The 18835-nt window shown below is 40.4% G+C and overlaps 1 pseudogene; it reads right to left on the bottom strand.

The window, feature by feature from the left end:
• Positions 1-285: 285 nt before the first annotated feature.
• The window catches only part of LOC149124638 (M-phase-specific PLK1-interacting protein pseudogene), a 46821-nt pseudogene continuing 28271 nt past the window's right edge, over positions 286-18835 (bottom strand).

Here is an 18835-nt window from a genome sequence, read left to right on the forward strand (position 1 = left end):
TTTAAAACACTGGAAAAGCATTAAAAGACAAATGTCTATTATTTAACCAAGAATATTAAGTATATGGAAGCTGTAAATCCTCTAAAATGTGGTAGGTACTTCCAGAGACCTAAATACTGAAAATTATCCTGCTCTTATACCAATAATGCTTGATATGATGAAAAATACAGGAAGGCACTATAATTATTCAAAGTCATCTTCTTTGAGTTCAACTTAATTTCACAAGTAAAAGTTTTGTCCAAGATGTTCCTGACACTTGAAGCTTCCAGATGAATTTCACAAATATTAACAAAAGTATCTTCCTTATGTGTCTGTGAATGTTTGAGTATTGCTTTTTGCACTGATGGCTTATATCCACTGCAGATACTAATTCTAGGCCCACCCTAGGGTCTTCAAGCATTGAAGGCTTGAAATAATTTTCCAAGTCATTAGACACTTTTTTCTCTACCATGCCCTGATCCAAGTGGTGTGGATGTCCTTGGAGAACTCTGAGAGTGGGTCTGATGCGGTCCTGGGGAGTAGTCCAATAGCTGTGGGACCATGCGGCAGACTTGGAATAGGAGCCAGGATAGCCACCAGGAGACAGAGACCTGAACCGGCCCCCTGAGAAGCTGCCGCCGTGTCCCGGAGAGTGGCTGCTCCCTTAAGGTGTAGGTTGGGACCCGCATGTCAGCATGTGGTGCGGGCTCCTGTACCGCTCTGAGGTGAGAGTGGCTATAGGCCACCCATGCATGGAAGACTCAAGAAGCTGCTTTTGCTATCCCAACTTCCTGCACCCAGGTCTGAGTCAGGGGTGGAAAGTTCTGCAGGTACAGATCAGCAGCTGAAGCTGAATGCTTCACGTTCCCAAAGTAACTGCTAAACTAGCAATTGAATACACCAGTAATGATTTTGCTGAAAGGAGAAGCAAGAAAGAAATCCCAATCATAATAGCTATGAAATATTTAAATATTTGGGAATAATTGTTATCAAAGAAGTGAAATATATCTACAATGAAAATTATAAAAACATTGATCCAAACAAGAAGTGGAACAATATTCCTTATTCTTGGATTGAAAGAATTAATATTAAAATGTGCATGCTTCCTATAGCAATCTACAGATTCAATGCAATCCCTAACAAAATACCAATGATGTTCTTAAGAGAATTAGAAAAAAAATCTTAAAATTTACATGGAATCACAAAAGAACCCAAATAGCCAGAGCAATTCTGTCTAAATAACAAATAAATAAAATTGGATGCATCACAGTACCCAACTTCAAAGCATACTACAAAGCCATAGTATCTAAAACAGCATGACTGACATCTAAAAAAAGACACCTAAATCAATGTAACAGAACAGAAAACTCACAAATTAATCCATGGATTTTTTGCAAAGCTGCCAAGTACTTTCATTAAAAAAAGAATAGCCTTATGGGGCTGACACTGTGGCACAGCAGGTAAAGCTGCCACCTGCAGTGCGGGCATCCCATATGTGTGCCAGTTCAAGTCCTGGCTGCTGCTGCTCCATTTCTGATCCAGCTCTACGCTATGGCCTGGGAAAGCAGTATAAGATAGCCCAAGTCCTTAGGCCCCTGCACCCACGTGGGAGATCTGGAGGAAGCTCCTGGCTTCAGATCAATGTAGCTCTCTCTGGCCATTTCTCTCTCTCTCTCTCTCTCTCTCTTACTCTCCTTCTCTCTCTCTTACTCTCCCTCTCTCTCTGTGTAACTCTGACTTTCAAATAAAATAAATAAATCTTTTTTTAAAAAAAGGAAAAAGAATAGCCTTTATAAGAAATTGTGTTGTCAAATCTCGACATAGCTATGTGGAAGGATGAATTTAGATCCATGCCTCTTACTGTATGTAAAAATCAACCTAAGATGGAACAAAGACCAAAATGCAAGATCTGAAACTGAAATTTCTAGGAAAAAAGTGGAGGAAGCACTTCCAGACATTGGTATAGGAAATGATATTTTGGAGAAGACATCAAAAGTGCAAACAAAGGCAAAACTAGACAAAAGGATTATGTCAAACTCAGAAGCTTCTGTACAGCAAAGGGAACACTCAGTAGAGGAAAGAGACATCCAACAGAGTGGGAGAATAAATTTGCAAACTACTTATCAGACAAAAGAATAATTTCCAGAACACACCAGGAACTCAAAAACTCAACAACCACAACCAACCAGTCCAGTTAATAAATGGGTAAATGGCCTTAACAACAGTTCTCAAAACAATAAGTACAAATGGCCAACAAATATATGGTAAAAATCCTCAGTATCACTAACCATTAGGTAAATGCAAATCAAAACCACAATGAGATATCACCTCATTTCTATTAGAATAGCTGTCATCAGAAAGAAAGCTAACAAATTCTGGTAAGGATGTAGAGAAAGGGTAACTGTTGCTATTTAAGAACTATAGTCTCCCCACTATTAACTGATAAGAAGTATAGTCTCCCCACCTTGTTTATGGAATGCTAGGAACTTATTTCTTATATCTGACTTGGATTTGGTACCTGTTATCCAAACTCTCTCCATCTCCTGCTTACCAATCCCAGCCTCTAGTAATTGCTATTCTGTGTTCAGACTGAGGGTATTTTTTTTAGCTTCTATGTATGAGGGAATATATCCACTATAGAAAACAGCATGGAGATTTCTTTAAAACCTAGAAATAAAACTGCAACATGGTCCAGCAATCCCACTCCTGGGTATATATCCAAATCCGATGAATTCTGTATCAAAGAGATATCTGCTCCAGCCTGTTTATGGAAGCACTGTTCACAATAGCCAATACATGGGATCAACCAAGGTGCCTGTCATCAAATGAATGAGCAAAAAAATGTTTTTTACACACACACACACACACAGTGGAGTACTATTCATTCACCTATAAACAGTGAAATCCCACCATTTGCAGCATAATGGATAAAACTGGAGGACATAATGTTAAATGAAATAAGCCAGACACAGAAAGACAAATATCACATGTTCTCTCTTTTATGTGGAAGCTAAATACAAGTCAGTCTGAACACATAATGGTGATTACCAGAGGCTGGGAACAGTAGAGGTGATAGAAGGAATTTGGATACTCCAATTACACTCAGACTGAAGGAATAAGTTCCTAGTGTTACACAGCACAGCGGGGAGACTATTGTCCACAATAACTTAGTATATTTTATGTAAACAAATAAAAGGGAGGAAGCTTCAAGTCCCCAATCATCAAGTAATATCAAATAAGGGGAAAAATAGATGACTCTGCTTTGATCAGTACACACTTTGTACAGGCTTTGAAGTGTCGTACTGTAGCATGTAAATATGAATAATCATCATTAATACATGTCTAAAGAGAAAAAAAATTGATAAGTTTTTAAAGTAATAATAGGTTAACAAATAAGTTAAAAGCATGAGTACATTTTGAAAAAGAAGAGGAAAACTAGAGAAATCCTCTTGCCAGATACTAAAATGTATTTTGGAAATACAGTTACCATGCTTAATATTGATGCAAAAACAAAGAGATAAATCAATGTCATAAAATAAGTAGCTTGGGAATAATCCAACATATGTGATTTTAAATAATTTAAATCTTCAAAACAGTTTAATATACATATATATAAAAGTTCCAAATAACATCACCAATTGGAGAGAAACCAAAAGCTTGTTGAGAATATGATAATGGAGTCATTGGTTAGAGACATAAAAAAAATTAGCTGAAATAGTGAACACTGAGTACTGTGAGTGGAATATATCTATTTTGGAGTGATATCAAAAGATACAGCAACTATACCTTCAGATCTTTGCAAATTATGGCCTATTTTCTCTCATGTACAGAAAATAAATGTGTGATGTCAAGTTTTCTTCACCATTTCTTGTTTTTATTAGGTAGTTTTAAGTTAAATCAAGTTTTCAGGAAAATCCACTTTCCACTTGCATGGGGACTGGTCCCAAGAAATGGGACAATGTATTTCAATCTCATCAGTTTCACTTAAGAAGATCCAGAAATCTTGTCAGGCTTTGAAACTGTCATTTTTCCACAAAGTTTGAATTTAACTCTCCCATCAAATTGAATCTTTTCCTTGTTCACTACTTTGTCCTACCAACGTGGTTTAACAAACAAGAATCAATGTCGGCTTATTTTTTCTTAACATGCTGAAATATCCACCGTTGAAAAACTCAGAATGTATAGGGAATATGGGTGGGACGGAGGGTAGGGTGGGAAGAATCGCTATATTCCTAAATTTGTATTTATGAAATACATGAAGTTTGTATAGCTTAAATAATGGTATTTTAAAAAAGAATGTATAGGTAGGCAGATAGTTATACAAGTAGACAAGTAGCTTATAGAATCATTAAAAAAAAGTGGTACTATTTGTTAACAGTATGAAAAGCAGTGCTTAGGTTGATGAATGAATTACTATCCAGGGCTTTAATTGAATGAAACACCTTTTCACATGAGCCCAGAAGAGAAACAGTCAGTAACAAGGTGATCTGACTTGAATAGTTCTCTCTAGTACATGGCTTACTACAGGTGAGGAAATTCTCTATGGTTCTAACTGCCCAGTTACCTATTCAACTCCCAACCTGCCCCAGGACCTACAATCCCCTTCATTTGCTGCATCTCCTTTGTATCTCGATTTGGCATCAGAATCACTTGGAGAGTCTGCAAGAGTCGAGTCCTGGGCTCTCAAAATGAGTAAATAATCTCCACCAAATGATTCTTATACCAACCTAGACTGAAACCACTGTCCTAAGTCATGGTCAGGAATTTTTTCTTCCCCAATTCAATATGCCACCAGTATCTCTAATTTTAAATATTAAAATGTAATAAATAAAGATTTGTAAACTGTTTTTTCTTTTTCCTGTGTATTTTGTATTATTTTCTGGAACAATATACTCACATTCATGAAATTGGGCAGTTCCTGGTGAGTCATTTAAACTTCCTAGGACCCATGCTTTTTGTAAAGATTAATGCTAAATATCTGATATACAATTTATTATGTGACTGGCACTATCTATCCACTGTGTGTGTGTGTGTCCAATCCTCACAACATCCTGGAGTTAAATAGTTGCCTTTTTAACCCCATTTTCAAGTGAAGTACTCAGGCCACAGAGAAGTTCATTAATTCCTGGGTCACCTAGCAGAACTGTATTTGAGCCTAAATTTTCTGGCTGTTATCTACTCTACTATTCTACCTCTCCTGCTTTATATTTCATACCTTTCTTGAAACTTTTTCAGAACACAAAATGCAGCAAACAGTTCTACCCGTGAAGATAATTATAATTAAAAATCTTCCATCTTCTTGACTCGTGAACTTGTAAATGGATAGTTTAACGTTGGTGTTATGGTGGTGGTCTGCCAACAGGCAGGGGAGTTAGTTAAAGTGAGAACTACACAGAGAGAGAAAACAACCTAATGGTGAATCACTTGGAACGTTTGGCAGAGATCTATGATCCCTTGCAGTTTCTAAAATTCTGCACTGCAGCACAATAGACAATACTATTTGTCATTGTAACCATTGATGTTTTTAAGTATTAGGTTATTCTAAGCATAGATTAGAGTGTCTTCCTCCTATGTGTAGAAAGAAAAGGAAAGAATGGCCCACAAACCAAATACACTTCAAAATCTGCCCTGGCCTCTTCTTTCAGGGAAATTTGACTACATACTGGGCATTGTGGTAGCTGCAGCCAGGAACGCTAATATAGAACATCTCATCAGCGACGCTTTGAAATCCTGATGGATTTCGAAAAATTCAAAGTCCACAGAAGCTAAATCTCCTGCCTTTCCCAGTTCTATGCAAGGGGCTTATCGCTGACTCCTGGGAGCCCTCTCACTGCATGGTGTTAGGGACAGAAAAACAGCACAGGACAGCCTCTCCTCAGAGGGCTCAGTATGGTGATAAGAAAAACATCCCTAGAATGAACATTAGGGAAAGTGAAAGCCACCAGATCTCTGAGGCAGAACCCAAACAACAACCACTGACCTTCAAATTAAATTGGTGCCTAGAGATAAGCCATCCTCTCCGTCCTCCTCATTAGAAATGAAAGAGAAACTCTACCAGTAATCAGTGATAATTGCTTATGCTTAGCTATTTGAGTGCAATTAAATGTGTTAAATTACCTTTACTGCAGCAAATACACTTACAGAAAATCCCACTGTTTCATGTTATCCATCAAGTAATAACACCTGAATTGTAGGCTTGGTGGCTGAAATGTTAAAATTAACATCCCGAGGCTCAGCTTCGTGAAATTTAAAACTTATAAGTCTACAGCTAATAACTCCTGGAGGTTTTTCTTTCATTTATTTATGTGTTAAACATTTGCTCTATGAGACGTTGGTGCCCTGGATACATTTGAAAATATTTTTCTTTTTCCTGCTTTGGTCTTTGCACTGTTTGCATTTATGAGACAATTTCATATAAACATAATTAAAGTCTTTTTCCCCCATCAATGTGTAGCTGCTATGTTTCCCAATCCCTCTTTAATTAAGGACTACAACTATAGCTTGAATTACAAGATCATAAAATGCGAAGTGACCTTTTAGTAACTTTGTGCATACAAAATAATGAGCAAATGTTTTATACTTTTTAAAAGTGACCCCAGAAAACCACTTAAATCAACACAGAAATTGTTTCCCTGAATTTCTGATTAATGTTGCACTTATCTCTGGAGACAAAGATACTAGTGATTAATAAAACAGACAGCAAAGTCGTATTTTTTGAAAGTTCTGGCAGCTTTGCATTTTCAAATGCTGAAATTAATCTGAGGATTAATGGTGAAGAAGGTTTGTGAGGCAGCTTTGGCGTGCACATTTTGCAGGACAGAGTTGAAGAGAGGAACTAATCTTCAAGATGAGAGAAAGGAGTCAGAAAAAGGGAGACCATAAATTCACTGAGGCCCATGTACTTAGTTTGCAGAATGGCCCAACATCTGGTATTTTGTTGCCATTGGCCTGGATTTATCAGCTTATTGGGTTTCACAGTCAGAGTATAAATTATGCCACAACCACTTAGACAATACCAGTTATGCATTTTGTATGCATTCATCAAACTTTAAATATCACTGCAAAATCAAAAAGGCTGTCACCAGCCCTGCCGGTCCTGAGCCATTTTGCTGCAGCGTGCCTGGTATTGCACACAGTGTGCTATCCTTGTCTTGTACACTCTGTGACCACAGAAATGACAGAGAAGAGCAATGGAATCTCATCTTCACCTTTCCTGTGAAGGTCTTTAATGCATCAGCTCTCTAAGAAATTGGTTGGCTAGCTCAAGCTTATAAGAATGCATGAACACGAAAGCTACCAAAAATGAGAACAGGAAAGCTACCAAAAATGAGAAGTAATTTTTTTAGAGGAGCTTCTATTATTAGGTTGAGTAAAGAGATTACTCAAAGCAAAGTTTCTAAAATACAAGTTGGATGTAGGATGATAGTGATAGCTGGATCTCTGTTTAAATGGTGTCATTTCATCTGGGGCAGGCTTTCACAGATTTCATACTAAATAGAGCTGGGCTACAAACATAAACAATCCCTTGGGCTTCTCTGACTACACTGTGGTCCCACAATCTTGGTCCAGGTACATGTCACTTGGGACTGAATATCAGGTACTGTTTCCTTCCTCCCTTAGGTTTCTGACTTCTGTGGCCAATCTACAACTTACCCTCAGGCAAAGCTTTCTAAAAATGCCATTTTCTAGGGCTGGTGTTGTGGCCTAGAGGGTTATATTACCTCTTGCCCCACCAGCACCCCAAATTGGAGTTCTGGTTCAAGTCCTGGCTGTTCTGCTTGAGGTCCAGCATCCTGCTAATGTTCCTGGGAAGACAATTAGAAGATCGGCTTTAGCTTGGGCACCTGCCACTCTCATGGGAGAGACCAGGATGGAGTTCCAGGTTCCTGGCTTTAATGTGGCCCTAATCTGGCTGTTGTGGCCATCTGGGAAGTGACATAGCAGATGGAGGATCTCTCTCTCTCTCTCTCTCTTTCTCTTTCTGTCACTCTGCCTTTCAAATAAATAAATCTAAAAATGCCACTTATAAAATTTCTTTGTGTGCCTCAATAATATACAGTGGCTACCCATTGCTTAGCATAGATCATGGCATGGTCTTTCAAAGCCCTCGTTTTCTTCCCTGCCCCGTAAGTAACAGTATCTCAGGATTCCCTCTAGGGAGGAGCATCTGGATCCCAGGGTACACATGACACTCCTCATGCCATATTGGATTCCTGCATCTCTGCCTATGCATGCACTGCTACCTTAACCAGGAAGAATGCAGCTTCTTCCAGCCTCCTGTCCCTTAGTCCTCCCTCATGGTGTAGCTCAGCTTTTTGGATGCTTATATCTCATCTTCCTCTGAGCACCTGCTGCTGCCTTTACCTCACCAGCATAGGCACCCAGCCCTTGTCATGTTTACTGTGACTTAATTATGTGTAACCTCTTGAACAACAAGAATTGAGTGTGACATATCCTTTATATCTTTTACAGCACAGCCATGAAGCTAAGGACAGAGAAAATTAAAAATACTTGTTGACGGAAGTCCATATTTGATTTATCACATCCTTTAATCTATGAGCCTATTATTTTTCAAATTGTTCTATAAAGAATCAAATCATTTCTAATCAATGCTGTAAGTACTGTATTCTATAAAAATAGGTAATTGGTCTCCCTGTAACATACAGACAGCTACAATTTGTAAAGATGGCCCATGTGCCAACACATGAATGTCCCCAAATCCTCCAGCCTCAATATTTACATTAAAAAAGCTCAAAATCTGTCCCACAAATGATCGGAAAAGGCATCACCAATGCTACCAGGAATTCAAGAGATTACATGTCTTTAAGTCATATGTTATTCTTATTTTTATGTCTGTAGAATTTCCCACTTCATTTGCTTTTTTCCTCTTGTGATTGGAGTTTGCTTTTCATCTTGCACTGACCTAAATATGCATAGTTTTCTCTTCTTCATTCCTATAAATACTACTACTTGAAACAGTGTTGTGCAGAGATCTTTCATTAGATGTAATTATATTTTGTAGAGGGCAGGCAAGCAATAACTGGAAATTAAATCTCAGTCTTAAGTATTAGGGCACTTCAAAAGTTTAAAAAATCTAATTAAAATCATGAGTATATTTTGGTGCAAAAAATCTTGGTACAAAAATTTTTTTTGTAATATGTACAAAATGTGTATTATAGAGAAAGCAGGCATGTTGCAAAAATTTTTTGCAACAAAAAAAACTCATATTTTTAATTCCATTTTCATTTGAACGTTTTTAAAAACTAAAAAAGTTACTAACAATAATTTTACACATTTATAGGCTACAGTGTGACATTTCAATATAATGTGTAATGATCAAAACAAGGTAATCAGCATTTACCCTTCTTTGGCGTTTTTTAGAAGCTGGAGGCCTCTTCCACCCTTCCCTCTGTTCACACATTATATATGAGGTTATTGTGATCTACTGTGCTGTGTAATATAGGAACTTACTCCTTTGATCCTTTCATAACTGCCCTCTTACATCAAAGCCATTCTCTTCATTCCCACCTTGGGGAGGTTCTCACTGACTGACTTTCTTCCATGCCCTGACCACTCACCAGCTTACCACACCTCTTTCTCTCTTCACACTTCCTCCTGCATAACTGCTCCTGGAACCTCCTGCCTCCCCCTCTACCCCCAGGCTTCTCTCCCCCGCCCCACCACCTCCATTCTTTGTTGCAGAATCACTCCTGCAGTGAAACAGTCACCTGAGCATTCAAAGCTGTTCTCTCATCAGCACGAATTCTGCCATCAGATCAAAATAATGTTCTATGCTAACACATAAATAATTCACAAATGCTTCATTTTAAGAGGAAAATTAGTGTATTGTGAGATCGTTTTGTTGATGCTTTACTCTGTGTCTTGTTTGTTATAGGTGCCTGATGCTAGTGGGAGATTACTTATTTGCAGAGTTAGATGAGATTGTGGAGCCGAAACTTCATTTATATGAATGTTCCACATTTTCCCTTAAGCATGAATCTCCCTGAAAGTTAATTAAGGAATTTTCTGCAACTTTCAAATTCACTGAGTAATAAAAATCGAGCTTTAAAGTACAAGCTGAATATTACTTATCCAAAATGCTTAAAATTAGGAGTGTTTTGGATTGGGTTTTTTGAGGGTTTTTTTTTTTTTTGAAATTTAGAATATTTGCATATACTTCTACATGATGAAATACCTTGGGATGAGACCAAAGCCTCAACACAAAATCTATTTTTTACAACTAGTACATATAGCCTGAAGGCAATCTAATACATTAGCTTTAGAGCACCTGTCTTGACCTCAATACATTAAAATCAGATGTGCAATTTTCAACTTGTGGTTAAGTGTCAGTACTCAAAATGTTTCAGATTTTGCATCACCTCAGATATTTCACTTTCAAGCTATTAAATGTAATCCTGTGTTTATTAAGAGGGGTGATTTGGGAAAGACTTTTGGTCATGTGACTTGTTTTGTCTCCCAACTATGCAAGTCATTAAAGAGGTAGATCATTATTCATCTTAGAATCTAAGATATTTCTTTGACTAATCAGAAAGCGTGGAATAAACCCTTTTGTGATTAGGTGCAGGGAGAGGAAGAAAAAGATACTGCTCAGTATCAATCATTAAGAGACACTGAAGAATCCTGGAGATTTGAAGTGCAGGTTGAGGAGTTCAGCTACCACTTTCACTTAGGCATAGGTTGGGAGGAAAACCAGATCTGAAGTAATAAATTAATGCAAAGTACGAATCAGGGGGGCCAGCATTGTGGCGCAGCAGACTAAGCCACCACTTGCAAGGTCAGCACCCTGGCTGTTCCACTTCCAATCCAGCTCCCTGCTAAGGCCTAGGAGGAAGCAGAAGATGGACTAAATGTTTGCGCCCCTGCCACCCACATGGGAAAATCTGAAAGAAGCTCCTGGCTCCTGGCATTGGCCTGGCACATCCCCAGCTGTTGCAGCCCTCTGTGGAGTGAAACAGTAGATGGAAGATCGATCTCGCTCACCCTAATTTTCAAATAAATAAATATTTTAAAAATATCAAAGTTGGAAGCTACAGTCAAGCTGGAACAGGCAACTGAGGTATAGAGGTTGAAATCCCACTGTCCTTTGCAGGGCCCAGGCCTAGAGTTCAAGGGTAGGCACTCACCATTTGTCTCAAAACCTAAAAGCCATAATACAACAAGCTAAAAAACTGTTAAACAAAACATTTCTTCCTCCAACTTTTACAAGCATGCCTTCCTAATGACTTGGAAGGGCAGATTTTGTTTTAAAATTCTCCAAATCTTCAGATTTCTATACAGACACAGCAATGCAGAAAGAGCTATTCCAATCTCGCAGCTCCTCCAGGGCTGCCCTCTGTCTTCTCACACTCAGTTCAGTCCAGAAGGGTAAAGGGATTTGCACACATGCTTGGGGACACCCCAGTCCTCATCTCCAAATGCCATCCTCACTCCCTACAAACAGCCATCCTTAGGCTGTCTGGGCCTATGCACACACCCACAGGTAATATCTATCTGATTCAGTTCAATGGGTGCAAAAAAACAGATCAGCACACTGTGAGAGAAGACTTGGGGCTGCGTGGAAAGGGCATTCTGAGGTGGTAGGTACCTGGAACATAGCAGAAAAGACAGTCATGTCTTGCACTTTCTTTACTCTATGGTATCCAGCACAGCATGAGGACAGCTGGAACAGAAGCGCTGGGCACCTCTTGCTCAAATTTAATGGCGCGGTATTGATATGATCACCTCTAGCATTGTTTCCTATTGCTTACACTCAGCAACAATCCTGTAACTCTTAGTCTAGACAACTGGTATTACAGGTTTAGAACGTGTCACTCATGCCTCACCCCCCTGCACTTATCTCTTGCACCATCCTCACCAAGGCTGCTTCTGGAAGAGTATCATTCACTATGGTTCCTGTGCAGGGCCTGTGGGCATACAGTGTCCCACAGGGCATGAAGCAATTGTCTAGAACAATGTATTCATAGGACATACCTACTCTCTGAGGATTCTCTGAAATTACTGAGAAGATCAAACTTCAAAAGGTTGATCTTTCTTTAGTCAACAAGAATATTCAGTATATTTTTGCTTCTTATTAAAGGGACAGGACCTTCATACATATGGGGACACCAATACTAATTGCTGGAACAAAAGGAATCCTCATACACTGCTTTTGGGAGTATAAGCTGGTCCAGCTATTCTGGAAATCAGTTAAGCTTTATTTAATAAGGTGGAACACACAGATTCTCTGTAAACTTCTAATTCCTTTCCTGGTATATATCCTGCAGGTCTCGCATACACATTCATAAACGCACCAAGCACTTGTACAAGAATGCTCACAGCAGTACTACTAGCAAGTGCCTCAAACAGAAAATAGCCCTACCAGCATACACCAAAGACTAATAAATAGATTATGGCATCATAATTAACAGAATGCTACACAGTAGTGAGAATGAACGCATTACTGCTATACACAACTTGAATACATTTCACAAATAAACCTTTGAGTGAAAGAAATCAAACACGAATGGATTTACCTGTCATAGATTCAATTTATATAAAGTCCAAAAGAAAGAAAAACTGAATTATATCAACAGAAGCCAGGATGGTGATGACCTTTAATAAATCATTAAAAATAATTTAGAAGTACAAGTTCATGCAAAATAGCCTGATACAATGCATTTTCTCAGTTTTGATAATAACGTTGGCCTATTTTCCTCCATCCTCCATTTACTTTTATGGTAGCAGAAAGGGAGCATGGAACCAATTTTACTTTTTCATCCAAATGAGTGTCATATCTTAAAAATGGAAACTTGGAAAATAAACACACAATGAAAGGAGACTTTTAAGAATTGAAACAAATCATGGGAAAATTTGTTGAAACCCACAGCAAAGAAAGCCACCTCCTTTTCCTAGATTCTTTCCAAGTGCTGATTTTCTCTGCTAGTTGGCTCCATAAAGCTGAATCTTGGGAACTAAAGAATACACGACAAAAGAAGATGCTGTGGAGAGATGCCCTAGCACATGCACTGTGCAGGAAGATGCTGCTCAGAGTGGAAAACCAAAGGCCACCCACCCAGATGATGCAGAAGGGATTTGAAACCAGCCAGTCTGCTATCATGGTCAAATGAAGTCTTCAGAGAATATTGGGGAAAGGAGGTGACCACATCTGACTGTCCTGGGAGAGCCATTGTCTACTGAACTGTGCTCCACATCCACATCTTTGCTTGTGGGTGGAAGAATCCTTTTCTTACAGCAATGGCAAAGAAGGGGACTGGAAAGAGAATACAATTTACAGATAGTCTAGGATTTGGAGCCAGTGTGCCCTTAGTGATTGTCCAGCTTTGCTACACTGAGCAGGCACATAATAGGAAGTAGTTGAGAGTACCAGACTAAAACATACTTGGATTTTAATTGAGTTTTAATTTTTTCTGTTGCTTAGCTGTGTAACCTTGGCTATTTAACCTTTCTAAGCCACATTTTTTTTTTTTTTTGACAGGCAGACTGGACAGTGAGAGAGAGAGAGACAGAGAGAAAGGCCTTCCTTTGCTGTTGGTTTACCCTCCAATGGCCGCCACAGGTGGTGCGCTGTGGCTGGTGCACCGTGCTGATCCGATGGCAGGAGCCAGGTACTTATCCTGGTTTCCCATGGGGTGCAGGGCCCAAGTACTTGGGCCATCCTCCACTGCACTCCCTGGCCACAGCAGAGAGCTGGCTTGGAAGAGGGGCAGCCGGGACAGAATCTGGCGCCCCGACCGGGACTAGAACCCGGTGTGCCGGCGCCGCAAGGTGGAGGATTAGCCTAGTGAGCTGGCTGCCTCATTTCTTTCATCTCTAAAATAGGCATAGCATTAATACCTACTTCACAGAGGAGTTACAAGAATTGAATTATGTAAACCAGTTGAAACACTCAGTGTGGTTGTTAGCTAAATCATACAATATTGAGCAGACATCATTTATCTCAAAAGCAAGCCTTTCTGATGTGTAAGTGTAAATGAATAGTTCTGAAACCGGCTTTGCAGGCAACCTGTGTAAAATACAAGTGAAGTATTCACACAACAAAAGGAACGGTCTCCTTTAAGATGCACACAGCTAGGAAGCTGATTTGAAATTTCCAGAGGCAAAGGTTACAACATGCAGAGCTTAGCTCAATAAATCTTTTTGATATCACTTCTCTATTTCTCAGCGCAGAGAAGAAAATGTAGAAAAGTGGGTGGCAAGGTGTCAGAGTGAGTGGTGGAGTTAGCAAAAGTGTAGAGACCAGAAAAGCTTTTGCTGACTCGTTAGAAATAAATCACTAAGAAAGCAACACTGTGGCCCCTGTTGAAATATTTCTGATGCCTCCTCACTGAGAAGAATCAGAGAAGTCGCAGGGGCCATGGGAAAGGGCCAGATACCCACAGCAGGCCTGGAGTGTAGTTAGGGGTGAACTGGTAGTGAGCCTGGGGGAGAGGACTGGACTGCAAAACCTTGAGAAGGGGGAGGGGGCTGCTTGTGGTGAACAGTAAGGACTGCTCCGCCGCCATATACATTTAGGGAGCACTGCCGACTTACATAACAATTTACTGGCAATAATGTCTGAGAAGTGAAAATACAAGATGCGTGGAGGCCAATCCTAAACTGAAGTTCAAGGTCCAATCACTCATCTGAACCACAGCCCACGTGCAGTCCTCCATGGAAGCATCCTGCAAAGCAGCTGTTCTCAAAGTGTGCATCTCAAAGATGCAGCAACATCTTCTGGGAACTTGATAGAAATACAGATCTCAGCTCCCCCACCCCAAACCTACTGAGTCAGAAGCTCTGAGGAAGGGACCCACCAGTCCATGTGTGAGCAAGTTTTCCACGGGATGCGGACACACGCTCAGGTTTGAGAACCATGGATACAGAGGATTCAACAGCAGCAAACCCAGTGGCAGTAATGAAGCTTGCAATGATAGCTTATTTGTATTTACTTATTTATACTTCACTTATTTATATTTATATTTACTTATATATATTTACCTACATATATTATATATATTTACCTAGTGAATTTGAGAAAGGGTCTCTGTTGGCCGGCGCCGCGGCTCACTAGGCTAATCCTCCACCTAGCGGCGCTGGCACACTGGGTTCTAGTCCCGGTCGGGGCGCCGGATTCTGTCCCGGTTGCCCCTCTTCCAGGCCAGCTCTCTGCTGTGGCCAGGGAGTACAGTGGAGGATGGCCCAAGTGCTTGGGCCCTGCATCCCATGAGAGACCAGGATAAGTACCTGGCTCCTGCCATCAGATCAGCGCGGTGCACCGGCCACAGCATGCCACCTGCGGCGGCCATTGGAGGGTGAACTAATGGCAAAGGAAGACCTTTCTCTCTGTCTCTCTCTCACTGTCCACTCTGCCTGTCAAAAAAAAAAAAAAAAAAAAAAGAGAGAGAGAAAGGGTCTCTATTTTTCCATTGTAACCTGGGATGGCAAACCTCTTAGGGTTGTTGTGAGGGTAAGAAAATGCATATTAAACATAGTGTAGAAACAAGCAAGTATGAGGATATTTACAAAAGCTCACAGAAAAGGAATTAAAAGATAAGTTTATTTTGGAAGAAAAATATTTTTAAATCCTGGGATACAAAAGGTCTTCAAAAAGTTCATGAAAAAACTATGCCTGGATTTCAAAATATTTTGCATCAAAATAAACTTATCCTTATAAAATTAATTAATTAATTAATTTGAAAGGCAGGGCAACATAGCAGGAGAGATTTTTCCAACTGATGGTTTGTTCCCTAAATGATTTCAACAGCCAGGGCGGGGCCAGACCAAAGCCAAAAGCCAGGAACTCCATCCTAGTCTCCCATATGCGTGGTAGGGGCCCAGGCACACACTGTCTGTTAGATTATAGGCTTATCTTTTTCTTTTTCTATTTTCATTTTATTTGAAAGACAGAGGGACAGACAGACAGATGCCTTCCATCCACTGATTCATGCCCAAAATGCCTGCAAAGCCAAGAATGGGGACCCCGTCAGGTCCCCAACGTGAATAGCAGGGATTCACACACTAGACCCCCACCTGCTGCTGCTTCTCAGGATATGTGTTAGCAGGAAGGTGGGCGGGAAACAGAGTGGCCAGGCCTGGAACTGGCTCTCCACCACTCCACTATGACACGCGGGCATGCCAAGCAGGAGCTTAACCCACCGAGTCACAGTGCCTGCATTGGAGATTATTCTTTAACTGGAATGTGTAGCGCACTTCCATTTAAGTACTGAAACTTGGTGACAAGTAGATTCTATCTTTTGTACATTCTGTTTCATTATTATTTTTGACTGTTTTTTGCTTTATTAAATTTTGATATTTAAGATTTTTCCTGTATTTAGTTGGAACTTTTTGTCTGTTTCCATTTGTTTAGTGGCTGCCCTGCATGTCACAACAGGCATATCTAGTTTATTGACGTTTAAAGACAATCACTGCATTTACCCTTCACCCACAAACTAAGACAACTTGAGAACATCGCATCTTTACTTATTTCTAGTGATGGTTGTACAGGTGTTTTCAGTTATTCAATGCTCTTTTTCTTGAGCCCATTTGTAAAGGGCCCTTTCTGGTGATACCACTGGGAGGAGCAGAGTATACAATGAGCCCCAGTATCTGCAGGGAATTGGCCCCAGGATCCTCCAACAATATCACAACCCTTGGATGTTCAAGTCCATGGCGTAAAATGGTATCATTTTTGTACATCTGTGCACATCCTGCTGAATATCTAATTCATTTGTAGTTTTCTTATAATACCCAATACAGGCCGGGGCCGCGACTCAATAGGCTAATCCTCCGCCTGCGGCGCCAGCACACTGGGTTCTAGTCCTGGTCGGGACGCCAGATTCTGTCCCGGTTGCCCCTCTTCCAGGCCAGCTCTCTGCTGTGGCCAGGGAGTGCAGTGGAGGATGGCCCAAGTGCTTGGGCCCTGCACCCCATGGGAGACCAGGAGAAGCACCTGGCTCCTGCCTTCGGATCAGCGCAGTGCGCCGGCTGCAGCGCGCCAGCAGTGGCGGCCATTGGAGGGTGAACCAACGGGAAAAGGAAGACCTTTCTCTCTGTCTCTCTCTCTCACTGTCCACTCTGCCTGTCAAAAAAAAAAAAAAAAAATACCCAATACAATGTGAACACTGTATAGGTGTTAACCTGTATTATTGGGGAATAATGACAACAAAAAGAATTCTGTACATGTTCGGTACAGCCACAACCACCCTAAGGCTACATGAATGAGAACTGTGCCTGGAAGAGTACTAGAAAGAAACTGGACATTTGTGAAACGGTGAGAGGATCCATCAGGGTGTGTCTACACAACACTTCATTTCTGTACATTTGGTTGGAGTGCTCAGTATATGGCAAATTCAATTTTTGCTTTTGCAAACTCTTGAGTTTTTTTTTTTTTCAAATGAAGTTAGCTGAATCTGTGGATACACACTCATGCTTGCCAAGCTCCAACTCTATTTCCTGCCATCGCAGCATAAAGTTTGAGCACACGTCTGGATTGATCCATTGAAAGTGAGTGGGAGGGACGTGCACCACAGCTGAGGCAAAGCAAGCCCCAGTTATCATGTGGTTCAGGCTTTGCCAGGCTGCCTCTGCCAGCCAAGGATTGCTTTTGCAGCCTGCATGCCAGGATGAAGAAGACTTATTGAATGATGAGAGCTGGGCCCAGCTGGACCCACCACTGAGCTAAACCCTAAAGGAAATGTGGACTCTTGTCTTACAAACTGCTAGGATTTGAGAATGGTTTATTTCTAATATATAACAATAGCCCTGGAGATCACAGACTGTCCAGAGGGAGCCAAATGGTAAATATTTTAGGTGTCATGGGTCATGCATGCATTCTTGGGTACATGCGCTTTTTTGGTTTTGTCCATTTATTGCTTGCTTTTTTTTTTTTAACTTTTATTTAATGATTATAAATTTCCAAAGTACAGCTTATGGATTACAATGGCTTCCCCCCCCCCAATAACTTCCCTCCCACCCACAACCCTCCCCTCTCCCACTTTTAAACATCCTTAAAAATGTAAAATCTAGGGGCTTATGCCTGTGATGCTGGCATCTCCTAAGGGTGCTGGTTCCTGTCCTGGCCATTTCACTTCCAATCCAGTTCCCTACTAATGGCCTAGGAAAGCAGCAGAAGATGGCCCAAGTAGCTCAGCCCCTGCTATCCATGTGAAAGACCCAGATAAAACTCCGGGCTCCTGGCTTTGGACTGGCCCAGCACTGGCCATTGCAGCCATCTGGAGAGTGAACAAGCAGATGGAAGATCTGTGTGTGTGTGTGTGTGTGTGTGTGTGTCTCCCCCCCTCCCCCACCTTTCAAGTAAATAACTCATTTTAAAAATGTAAAATCTAATTTTATCTCAGGGGCCATGCAAAAATAGACTGTAGGATTCACTGCAGTTTGCCAACCATTGACCTACCCTACTGTGACTGATAAAACAACCAAGTAATATTTTTATTTAGGAACCTATAGGTGGAGAGGATACCAAGCTTGATTTTGGTGACATGAGTGTTTAGACAGTAATTGCAGCTGTTAGAGGAGATGAGATTTCTCAGCGACTGATTGAAGTGATACATCTCTCCCAACACACATTACTGTTGTCACATGTTTTGCTGGCCCCTCTTTTTCTGGTTTCTGAGGAGTAAAGTCAGATTGTTGACTTGAAGTCTTTTTTTTTTTGCTATTTATTTGTATTTTTATTAAAAGGTAGATTAACATACATAAGATTTCATTTTTCCCTTTTTTCTTTTTTTTCTATATTTTTCTCCAACTTTTATTTAATAAATATAAATTTCTGAAGTACAACTCTTGGATTATAGCAGCTTTTCCCCCTATAACCTCCCTCCTACCCACAACCCTCCCC

The sequence above is a fragment of the Oryctolagus cuniculus genome, chromosome 9 (genome assembly GCF_051225735.1).
Source record: "Oryctolagus cuniculus isolate XC-2025 breed Fujian yellow rabbit chromosome 9, ASM5122573v1, whole genome shotgun sequence".
In the NCBI taxonomy this organism is placed as follows: domain Eukaryota; kingdom Metazoa; phylum Chordata; class Mammalia; order Lagomorpha; family Leporidae; genus Oryctolagus; species Oryctolagus cuniculus.